This window comes from Orycteropus afer, unplaced genomic scaffold (assembly GCF_000298275.1).
Source record: "Orycteropus afer afer isolate SDZICR_OR568_19922 unplaced genomic scaffold, OryAfe1.0 scaffold00314, whole genome shotgun sequence".
NCBI classification, from domain to species: Eukaryota; Metazoa; Chordata; class Mammalia; order Tubulidentata; family Orycteropodidae; genus Orycteropus; species Orycteropus afer.
In genome coordinates this window covers 279,565-292,434 of record NW_006921901.1, presented here as the reverse complement: position 1 = coordinate 292,434, position 12,870 = coordinate 279,565, and positions in this window count along the sequence as shown.

Sequence of the window (12,870 nt, the reverse complement as noted above, 5' to 3'; positions counted from 1 at the left end):
ATAACATAACCCAGAAACCACAGCTATGAACATATCCAAAGTAAAATGAGCTTACAAGATTGTAAACAGGGAACCAGAGACATCAACTGGCAAGTGAGGACAGCTACAAACAAAAAGAGGGAAAAGACTGTGTAGTCACAGAATTTCTAAATGGTGAGGAAGTTAAGAAAGTTGGAAGATAGAATGGACTGTTCTAAATTCGGGGATAAAATTATAAATCATAGGGTAACCTCAAAAAATGAATAGAAATTTCTCCAAAGAAGATATAAACGGAAAAACCAAACCAGTTGCCATTGATATCATTGATATGGAAGCAGATCACTAGGCCTTTCTTCAGCAGCACTACTGGGTGGGTTGAAATTGCCAACCTTTAGGGTAGTAATCAAGCACTTAATTATTTGCACTACCCATGGACTCCTAAAGAAGATGTACAAGTGGCCAAACAGGACATGAAAAGATGCTCAACATCATTAGCCATTAGGCATGCAAATCAAAACCATGGTGAGACAGCCGTTCACACTCACTAGGATGGCTATTATCAGAAAAACGGAAAATGACAAGTGTTGGTGAAGCTGTGGAGAAATTGAAAGTTTAATGAATGCACTATTAGTGGGAATATAAAATGGTGCAACTGCTATGGAAAAGAGTTTGGCAATCTCTCAAAAAGTCAAATATAGATCTACCATGTAACTCAACAATTCTACTCTTAGGCCACCATCCAAGAAACTTAAAAGCAAGGACTCAGACAGGTATGTGCACATCAATGTTCATTGTAGTACTATTCACAATAGCCAAAAGGTGGACACAAGCCAGGTGTCCATCAACAGATGAATGGATAAACAAAATGTAGTATATTCATACAATGGAATATTACTTGGCCATAAAGAGAAATAAAGTTCCGATACCTGCTACAGCAGGGATGAACCATGAAAACATGCTGAGTGAAATGAGTCAGATACAGAAGGACATACTGGATGATCTCACTTACATGCCTGTCTAGAATATGCAAGTGCACACAGGGCAGAGTTTATTAGTGGTTACCAGGGACTGGGAGGAAGGGGAAGTGAGAATGATGGCTGCAGGGGCACTGAGTTTCTGTTTGTAGTGATGAAAAACTTTGGAAATAGTGGTAATGGGAGCACAATATAGATAAAATAATAAATGCCACTGAATTGTATAGTCAAAAAAATGGTTATGATGGCAAAAATAAAATAAAAGAGGTTAAGACTAGACTACATATCAGAAGCAACTGCAGGTGATTTTATAACACAGATTCCAGAGCCCCAACATAAGAGGTTCTGTCTGGTTCAATAGGTCTGGGATATCTACATTTATTATAAAGCACCCCAGGTGTCTCTGATGCCACCAGGCCTGTGCAGTGACATTCACTCTGACACATTACCAGATGGCTTCTTTAGGGCTTCCCAGGTGCAGAGGTCTAGGCCTGAAAACTGTCCCCAAGGACAAGCCATCCTGACTGATGAACCCAGATGCACTGGTTAAGGTATTCTGCTGCTAACCAAAAGATTGGCAGTGGAATCCACCAACCACTTCCCGGAGGAAGATGAGGCAGTCTGCCTTCCTAAAGATTTATAGCCTTGGAAACTCTAAGAGGTAGTTCTACTATGTCCTATAGGGTCTTTTTGAGTTGAAATTAACTGGATGGTAGTGGGTTTGGTTTTGGTTTAGCCAAGGCTAAGTTATTAGTGATGGAAACTCTGCATGGGACGCTGGTGTTTGGGTAACACTGAGCCCTCTCCCTGATTCCACTGCACTGCACCACTTCCCACCTCATGCACCCACACTCACACACGCCCACGCTCACACACGCCCACGCTCACACACGCCCACACTCACACACGCCCACGCTCACACACGCCCACGCCCACACTCACACACGCCCACGCTCACACATGCCCACGCTCACACATGCCCACGCTCACACACGCCCACGCTTACACACGCATACACATGGAACAAACGAATGGAATCAACCTCGGGAAACAAGAAAAATTGCATGAAGCCTTCTTGGCTTTGGGAGAATTCAGTCCAATTTGCCACCAATATCAAGGCTTGCTGTCGATTATGCTAATAATAAAGACTGTAAACAAGACAGCCTTTCTCTACTAATTAATTCCCTTCGAAGAACTCCAAAGATCTTTCATTACGCAGTTTGAAAAACAGCGGTTACCTGATCGGACTGATGGGTCCACGCACTCCTCTCTCTCTGCCCACCTGAATGAAATATTTTCTTGTTTTCCCTGCTTCACACACTTAGGATGGGCTTGGATTAAATCCTGTCAACTAAACGCCTGACAAAAGTGCTCTGATGTCAGGTATAAAGAATGCCACCTACAGCTTAATGTCTGGAAAAAAAAATTCTGAGGGTTGCAAACAATGAAGGTTTTTGTCTTCTTAATGCCCCGTATGCAATCGAGTGGAAATGCTACTTCCATCTGTAATCTACAAATGAAATTAAAGTTGTTGAAAGATAACAGGGTAAACCAGAAGCCTTTGTTTCTTTGCAGAACAAGAAAAATGTAAACCACTAAATGTTTTAGCAGATTCACTAAATTTCCAATTAAATCATGAAATCTATGATTGCAATGCTCTGAAAGGGAAGTGTCTCTTTTTCACTTTGTCTCCTCTCTTTTATTCTCTCCATAAACACACATGTGCAGTATAAGCAAACCAAACAGCCGTGCACCCCAATACATATGTAGCCTCAGGCTGTTGGACCTGTGAAGAAACAGGGTTGCGGAGAGGGGTGCACAAGCTTGACAGTGAATGATGTGGGCTCAGCAGGTCTTGGGGCAGGGTCTAGGCTGGCCTTTGGAAGAAAATAGCAATTTGCCCTGTGTGGAGGGTTCCTAGGTCCCCAGCCAGTTGAGGCAGCCTGGCTGGAGCAATAAGGCCCCAGGAGCCCATCTGAGGAGGGAGTCCAATCTGCTATACAAGAGCACCCTCTGCCAGTTGGCACAGAGGGTTAGCTAGAGAAGCCTGTGGCCCAGAGTCAGGGGAAAGGGCATGGACCCCTGCGGACAAAGCGGTGGGGCTGAGGACCAAGCAGGGGCAAGAATCTATCTGCAACGAGACCGAACGCTCACCTCCTGAACAATAGCCGGTGCAGGCAGGGGCGATGCTGATTTTCCAAGGGCTCTCCACGTTAATCCTCCCCACCAAATCCAGCCACTAGGAGCCTGAATGGTCCTCCAGACACCCATTCAGTAGAAAATGACGGGTGATTTTTGCCCTTGTCTCCCGAGATCTCCGGTGCTCTGGCTGACATGTGTTTGTAAAGATAAAGCACCAGGCTACTTTGGGGGCCCTCCCAGGCTATTACAAAGAGCAAGTGGTGCCAACTTGGGTTCTGCATGGCTTTTTAGAATTGAACTGTTACAGTGGGTTTTTTTTTTTTTTTTTAATATGCACCTCTTTCCGAAAAGGATTTGTGGTGACTTACCATAAAAGGCTCATACTCATAAAAAGTCAAACACAATAAGGTCATTTGAGGTGACTTACAATAAAAGACTCATAAAATGACAAACACAATAAGGTCATTAAACTAAAATTAGAAAAGCAAAACATGGAAAGGAGGAAGAAGCAAGCACTGGTAATGAAGTGTGATACAGTTACTGTGATTTTGCATTAGATTAGGCACTGAGCTTCCTGGCAGTCAGGGTGAAAAAGGAAACCCAATTAGATAGTCTGTACATCCTACTAGAAGGAAGTAGAACCATTCTCCAAAAGGTATATGCTTTTGCCTGGCATTGCTGCTTTTAGTATATTTTGTATGGTGAATTCTGAAGGCATCATACAATGTATTTGACACATTTTTATACAGCAAATGCAGAAGCTATTCTGAGATAGCTGTTTCTTGCTATAATCCTTGGTACTTGCTAAGGGCATAACATCAAACGCAAACTCAGTAATCTTAATAATCGTAATGAAAGATAACGAACTGGGAGTGTGGTGGGGAGTAGCTAGATAAATATGATTCATATTTTGCCATGTGGATGTTCCACTCATTCATCACTATATTAGACACTTATCAAGAGCCTACTAAATGTTGAGTTGTAGGTATGTGAAACAGAGCAGTGAACAAAACAAGCTAAGTCCCAATCTTGAGTGTGATCTCACCTGATACGAAGAAAGGGTTAAGCATCACCAGTGGGATAGATGGTAGTAGATAAGCTTCCTGTGATTTAGCTGCCAAATAAGGGCAGCTGCAGCCAATAGGATGATACCATCTCATATACCCCAACTCAAACCACCTTACACAATAAAGCAGTGAGGTTTGGTGGACTTGGCAGCTGAGCCACCCCACCCTCACTGCTGGTGCTATCCTTAGGCTTGTAGCAGTATGGCTATAGCAGTTCCAGGAATCACTGATAGGACAACCTTCAGAACAATACAAGAGACCATTTCTTTCTATGGCTTTCTCTTAGGATGGAGGAAAATTTTTCTAGCCTCTGTCCCCACTTCATCCAGCCGACTTCCCTTTTTGTCTCATTGGCTGGAATTGGCCCCGTGTTCATTCCAGAACCAGTCCTGGCAAGTTTTAAAGCATTGCCCATAGACCCTTAGGCAGAGAAAGGTCAAAGAATGAATTGGCGGGTCTCTCATGTCCCATTTCCTGTTGGTCCACCTGCCCCATGGGTAGTTAACTTTCCTGCAATGTACATTGCAGTATCCAGCCTCTTTGTAGCACTGGAGAAACCAGAGCTCCATGAGAACCATCTAGCCAGTGTCAGTGCAACCATCCATCCTTACAGACAATGCCATAGGTAAGGCTCCTGGGTCTGCCATGGTAGTAGCAGCAGCTGTGACCTGGATCTACTACCTGGGGACAATCAAGGACCACTCTGGCCACGGTAGCACACAAACCGAGTACAATACCTGCTCTGCTTCAGTGCTCAGCCAGAAGGCTGTGTAACTTCCCCTGTGTTTTTCATAAACTGTTTAAGAAGAAGGGAAGGAATATACTGTTTAAGGAAAAGGATATGAGTTAGAGGAGCCACTCTGCCTGGTTCTGTGATGTATGTCTAATAGGAGTGGACTTTGAACAGCCACTTACTATTGGCCAGTTTCCACCACCCATCTGTCAGTTTGTCTTAGTTGATGAGTTGTATGTTGCTGGGATGCTGGAAGCTATGTCACCACTGTTTCAAATCTCAACAGGATCACCCATGGCAGACAGGTCTCAGAGGAGCTTCCAGACTAGGACAGACTAGGAAGAAAGGCCTGGTGATCTGCCTCTGAAAATCCATCAGTGAAAACGTATGGATCATAACAGAGCACCGTCCAACCTGCTTGCTTTGTATGCTGCATCATCAGGAGGGTTCAGTCACCAGAAGAGGACTGTGAGATAGACTGGCACAGTAGCCACTGCAATGAACTCAAACATGCTGGCGAGTAAGAGGATGATGAAGGACTGGGCAGCATTTTGTTCTGTTCTACAGAAGTCACTCTGAATTGGAGTTGATTTGATGGCCTGTCTGCTGTGCCCTGGTGACATGATAGTTAAGGGCTCGGCTGCTAACCAAACGTTCGGAGGTTTGAACTCTCCACATGCTCCACAGGAGAAAAGACCTGGCAGTGTGCTTCCATAAAGATTACAGCCTAGGAAACCCTATGAGGCAGTTCTACTCTGCCCTATAGGGCCACTATGAGTCAGAATCGACTCGGCAAAAACCACCACTACCACCATCACCTATATCTATCTACCTACCTATGCACCTATCTGTCTGTCTGCCTGTCTGTCTATCGATAAGTCTATTGCTCTACCCAGCCAAGGAGCCCTGGTGGTATAATGGTTAAGCACTCAACTCCTAACCAAAGATCAGCAGTTTGAACCCATCGGGCACTCTATGGGGTAAAGATGTGGTAGTCCACTTCCATAAAGATCACAGCCTTGAAAAACCCTATAAAGCAGTTCTACTCTGTCCTATATGGTTGCTATGAGTCAGAATTGACTTGAAGGCAATGGTTTATCTATCAAATCTGCCAGTTTGCTTTCATTGCATCACTTACTTCTTTCAGAGGAGCTCTGGTAGCATAGTGCCTAAGGCACTTGCCTGGTAACCAGAAGGCTGGTGGTTCAAACCCACCAGCCACTCCTCTGAAGGAAGGTTGGGCAATCTACTTCCATAGTGATACTGCCTCGGAAACCCAAGGAAGGGTCGCTATGAGTTGGGGCCGACTTGGCGGCACATAACAACAACACTTCTTTCAGACCTCTATGAAGTAAACATTGCCCACATTTTACAGATGAAGAAACTGAGTCTCAGAGAGGTTTAGTAACTGGTCCAAGGACAAACACCCCCCCCCCACACACACACCCACCAAGCTAGCAAATGGAAGGGGAGGGTTTGATTACCATCATGCTCCTAACCACATGCTACACACCAGCTCCTCACCTAGGGGCCAGTGCTCCTGGAAAAGGGTGCATGGGGGTGCTCTGAAAACCCATAGGCTGGAGTGGTCAGGCTGAGTGGCATTTTAATAGCCAGGGAAACATGTGATCATCTCAAGGGATCAAACAGGTTATGTGAAACGCGAAAGTGTGTCAGGCAACAGACTTAGTGAATGAAGTGTTTGAAGGCTCAGTGTTGTTCACTGACCTCCCCTGAGAACATCTGAATTTATAATAGAAAGTACACATTTCGTTCTGAATGTGTAGGTAGGGAGCTACGTGGGATGGTTTCTGCCAGTCTCCTAAGGAAAAGAAATAGGACTGTAGTCAGAAAGCAGTAGTGAACGGAGTGTTCCTAGTATTGCTGTGGAACCTTGGGGGACAGGGGTGTCCTGCTTCTGGCCTAGAAATGAGAGTGAGAAAGGCAATGCACAAGGAAGCAAGGGCAGTGCCAAGGCTTGAGGGGCATAGTGAGTGACATTCTGAACACACAGACACCCCTTGCACTGGCTCTGAGCTGTGGAAAAAAGGACAAAAGCACACTGATGATTTAACAAAGAAACACCACCATAAAGCTGAGGTCTCTCCTCTTTTCAACAAATAGCATCCAGAACACACAGGGTGATGCTGAGAGGTGACCCTGTGATGGGGACTGCCATCCCTGCCAGCCTCACAGGGCACTTAGTGTTCCAAAGGGATTACACGGAATTCTCTGCCAAGCAAACTCAGGCTTCTATGGATGGTGTTTGAAAACACTTTGGGAAGATGGAGAAGAAATCCTCTCTTCAAATTAATGATAAATTGAAGGTCTAAATTAGCAGGGCCTAGAAGGACACCCGGCTCACTGACTGCACTGGCCAAGAGTGAAATGAGCCTGCCTGGTGCCCCCACAGCCCTGTCTCAGCATAGGGAGGCAACAGTTGAGTATCTGAAGAGGTGGTCTGGGGAGACAATCCAGGGCAATAGAGAACTACAAAGTCATCTCAAAGATCTGCTTTTCTGATTTGGGCTGAGGTATCTTAATCAGCAAAGAGGCTTTCAATATATGTTTGGTATCTGGTGGCGCAGTGCCTAAGGCATTTGACTGCTAACCAGAAGGCTGGCGGTTCAAACCCACCAGCCACTCCTCGGAAGGAAGACTGGTCAATCTAATTCCATAGAGATACCTCCTTGGAAACCCAAAGAGGGGTCGCTATGAGTCAGATCTGACTTGACGGCAGTGAGTTTTTTTTTTTTTTTTTTTTTTTGGCTTCCATTTGGAGACGTAACTATCATCATGGGTAACCTTGAGAACAAACATACCGGGAGACCCCCATCCTCATATCTTCTCATCTCTCCCACACACTCCTAAAATGTTCAAATTCATGAGTGTGATCCACAAGGCCCTTCGGTTGATAGCCTCAGCCAACCATTCCATGCTCTTTCCCTATGACTTCAGCCCTCATTCTTGTTTGTGAGGCACACAGACCTACTTGCTGTTCTCTGAACACAGTCCATTCATTCAAATTTCTGCCTTTGCCCGTGCTATTCTCTCTGCCTGGAGCATCCTAGCCTCTCTTGGGCTTAGGTAACCCCAATAATATGGTGGATCTCACCTTCTCTAGGACCCCTTCCACTTCCTCTAAGTCTGAGATAGTGTTTCTCTTCTGGACTCTCATGAAAACCCATGATCACCCCTAGGGTAGCATCTGTCAGTTTGTATTGCAATTACTCCTTGATCTATCTGTTTCCAGTACTCAAAGGGAAACTCACCAAGGGCAGGACTCTTTTAGGTTTCCCACTCAACACCCAGCTCCTGGCATAAGCCAACAAAATATTACTTGGTTGACAAAAACAAAAGGAGACTGAACAAAACAAATGTTTGTTCAATAAATATATAAATAAAAACGTATGCATAATTCAAGTCCCACCTCTCAATTGTCAGTCTGTCATAGTGTGGTGACTTGTGTGTTGCTATAAGTTATGCCACTAGTATTTCATGTACTAACAGGGTCAACCATGGTAACAGGTTTCAGCAGAGCTTTCAGACTAAGACAGACTAGGAAGAAAGCCCTGGTGATCTCCTTCTGAAAATCAGCTAATGCAAACCTATGGAGCACCATAGGAGTCTGTCTTGCTTGTTTGCTTTGGCTGTCATCAGGAGGGATCAATTACTGGTGGAAAACATCATGTTTGGTGTGAGGGTCACTGAGGGTGAAGGAGACCTTAGGTGAGATGGACTGCCATCATAGCTGCCATGATGGACTTGAACATGCTGGACATTATGAGAATGATGAAGGACCGGACAATGTTTCATTTGGTTGTACATAAGGTCACCATGAGTCAGTCAACTTGGCAGTGCTCTCTATCTATCTTCAAATCTCTATATAATTGTTTTCAAAGGGTAGCATAGACTCTATTGATGGATTTGAATTATTGTGTTGGTGGATTATATTGAATATACCATGGACTACCAAAAGAATGAACAAACCTGATTTGGAAGAAGTATAGCCAGAATGCATCTTAGAATATGTTATCAAGAAGGACTAGTACCTGGAGGAGGATATAATACTTGGTTAAAGTAAAGTTTCAGTGAAAAAGAGAAGATCTTCAATGAGATAGATTGACACAGTGGCTGCAACAAAGGGCTCAAACAGCAACGACTGTGAGAATGGTGTGGCACTGGCAGTATTTTGTTCTGCCATACATAGGGTCACTGCAAGTTGGAATCAACTTGTTGGCACCTACAACAACAACAAAATAGACTCTACAGATATGTAATTATAGGAGTGATTATATTACAAGAATTATAGTTCAGAAGAGGGGCAGAGGACTTTGGGATAAATTTATGGATGCTTGACCTCAGGTGAGAAAACTTTAGGTAAATGATGAAGTGGTCAAGAAACTGGCAAAGGACATTAAAGAACAATGAGGGATATGGGAATCATCTCACAACATGGATGAACCTGGAGGACATTATGCTGAGTGAAATAAGTCAATCACAGAAGGACAAGTACTGTATGAGCCCATTACTGTAAAAAGACAGAGAACGGTTTGCTTGGGAAAGGGAACTCACCTAGTAGGTTACCAGGATGGGGAGGGAAAGAGAGGGATTAATTTAGGGCTAGTTGGGGCTTACACGCTGACATGGGTAGGGGGAGGGATATACGGGAAGGATATATGACCACTATGATAACATTGGGAAATGAGAGGACACTGAACTGTGCACATAAGAGATAGACGACAGATGCTAAAACCAACCAATGTGTCCACGATACCGCATTGCCATTAACACTAAACACTAGGCTACACAGATAAACACATAAACACCTGAGATAATCAGACAAGGGTCAGTGAATAGAGGTATACTCTAGACCAAGAGATGTGACATTATGAAAATGGCATATGAGAAGGATGAGTTTAGTGTCATGTAGGATCAATCACAGGTAGGGAGGCTGGTTGAGAACTATGATACTTATAGCACGTACAGCCTATGATGAAGTGATAATAATGAAAATGATAACAGCATGCTTTGGTAGGTTATATCATTGCCTCGATTCTTCACCACCTTCCCACCTCCTATAATAGAACTATACATTCACATGCTTACCATGGCCTCAGGTGGACAGAGTGCACTTTTCCCACCTCTTGACTTTGAGCTTGACCAGGTGACTTGTTTTCACCAATGGGATGGCAGTTCTGGGATGTCAGCAGAGGCTGGAAATGTGCTTTTATGGTTGGGCTTTTACTGTTGGGTTCTGCCATATTGTAGTGAAAAGAACTAGGCTCTGTGGGTCCCAGAAAAATGAGAGACACTTTGAGCAGACTTGAACCCAACATGTAGCCTGCAACCAAGCTCAGGTTCACCCAATCTAGATCAGCCAAACCCCACTTGAATTACAGATGTGCAAGAAATAAACAATGGTTGTAAGGTACTGAGTTTTAGTCATTTGTTAGGCAGCAAAACATGAGGTACTAGTTGACAAACACACATCTGTTGAGTAATGTCTTTGTGCCAGACACTGTGCTAAACACTTCACATACAGTAACAAATTTAACCCTCACAATAACCCAGTGAAGTAGGTGTAATTATTATTTCCACTTACAGATGAGAAACAGAGGCACAGTTAAGTAACCTGCTCAAGGCCATACAACTGGGAAGTGGCAGAGCAGGGACCTGAAACCAGATGTTGAGCACAGAGCCTAAGCTCTGCATATCTATGATATGTTGCCTGGTCACATGGAGATCAGGGCGATGGGAGAGAAAACATTCACTAGCCCACAGGCAGTGATAAGGAAGAACCATCAGGACCAGGTAAAGCTGGCTGGAGTGGGAACGTGGAAAGAGGAGATGAGGTAAGCTGCAGTGAGATATTCAGGGCCTGTGAACCTTCCGCTCGTTTCTGCTGCATTCTCTCACAAACCTAATCCTGTTCCATTGCTTCAGGCCTCCCTGATTGGTTGCCTCCCAACTTTCCCCATCTCAGACTTTGGGCTCCTGATCTTTCTTCATTGTTTCACACATGGACTTCCTGTTTCCAGCCTTGGCCTAATAATCTGCTCCTGATTCATGATTGTTTTCTCAGTAAGGCAGCTTGGTTTTGTGTTCTTGATCCCAGAGTGGCTTCCAACTCTTCTGAGCCAGACCTGGAGACTCAACCAAAGGTATCTAAGTTCCATGACCTAATTCATATTCTATTAAAAATTGTCAAGTGCCTCAGTGTGCTCCACGAGTTGCAATAATCAACCCACCTCATGGCAGCCATGGCCAGAAATCATGCTCTGGAAGTCAATGCTTCCTATCTACCTGGCTTTCAACATATCCTCCCATCTCACCAATAGGCTCTGAACCTCATACCACATAGTTGTCCACCATGAGTCTACTGTCCAACTTTTTAAAAAAATATTATTCCAAAAGAAATGCTAACTTGATTTCTCCAAATGCTAGGACAATGTGATTTTCATACGCCATGAAGTAAAACAATCAACTGAATAAAAGTGCCAAGGCTGACTCATGCAAGTACAGCCCTTTCAGAATAATTTCAGAGAGGACACTCAGGCAGTCATGTTGCATAAGAAAGTCATCTCCTGTCTAGAGGGAACACAACACAGCCATTTCTGGCATCAGTCCTTCACCCTGGCCTGATCTGCCCTATCCTTTCATTGCTTCAGGCCTCCCTGATTTGTTGCTGTTGCCTCTCAACTTTCCTCATCTCAGACTTCGGGCCCCTGATCTTTAGATCTTTAGCTTTAGATCTTTAGCTCCTCCCCTATAGAATTCCCTTTCTGAATAAGGGCTATAAAGAAAATGAGCTGGCTTTCTACAAAGGAGGAAACTATGAGAGAAACTCTTAGATAAAGTGGCCAGGGAACAACCATCCAAGGAAGAGACATTTAAGCTCCCTGAGAAGGGCCAGACCATGAGAAGAATAGCAAGAAGAATTTTTTTTTTTTTGCAAAAGCAGCAGTTTTTCCATAGGTCCTCAGGTAGGAAAGGGCTTGGGGTGTTTGGGGTCAGAGTAGGCGAAATATAGGAGCCAGAAGTAGAGAAATGGAGATGAGTGTGAACAGAAAGGCAGAGCTAGCTCATGGCGAGCTGTAAGGGTAGAGGAGTGGGACTGTAGATGGAAGGAGATGTGATATAAAGGGAAATTTCTTTTTCAGACAGCAGATACTAGAGCATGAATTGTGGTAGCCAGGGAGAAGAAGGGAGCAGGAGGAAGGAAGGGAGAAAGGGAGATTAAGAGAGGGAGGGAAGCAGAGGGAGAGAGGAGAGAAAGAGGAGGAAGGGAGAGAGGGAGGAAGAGAGAACAACAACAACAATGGAGGAGAGGAGAACTGGAAGGAGCAGGGACCCCTTGAGAAGACAGATGGGACGTAAGATTCTGGGCTGAGGCAGGGGTGGCCTGTGATGGGGAAAGCACTCAGGAATGGAAAAGGGGAAGCTGGCACAGAAGCAGGTGGCCCTGATGGTGGGGAAGAGGGAAATCCTTTCTAAGAGCTTCTATTTTCTCAACTAAGTAGGTGATAGCTGAGAGCTGCAGGAAAGGGAACAGGAATTTGGAGAAAAAAGGATGTAAGAGGAAAGCAAGGGCTGTCTTAACAAAACAAAACAAAACAAGAAAACCTAAAACTCACTGCCATTGAGTCAATTCTGACTCATAACGACCCCCACTGGGGGTCCAAGGCTGTAAATCTTTACGGAAACAGACTGCCTCATCTTCCTTCTGCGGTGGCTGGTGGGTTCGAACCACCAACATTTTGGTTAGCAGCCAAGTGCCTTAACCACCACATCATCAGAGTGCCAGGCTTGTCTTGGAGGGTGAGAAATCAAGCTCAGCAAAAGCCCATTTGAGGTTTGCCCATTTGAGGTAGTCTAGAATATGTCCAGGAGCTCTGGTAGCATAGTGCCTAAGGCACTTGCCTGCTAACCAGACAGCTGGCGGTTCAAACCCACCAGCCACTCCTCGGAAGGA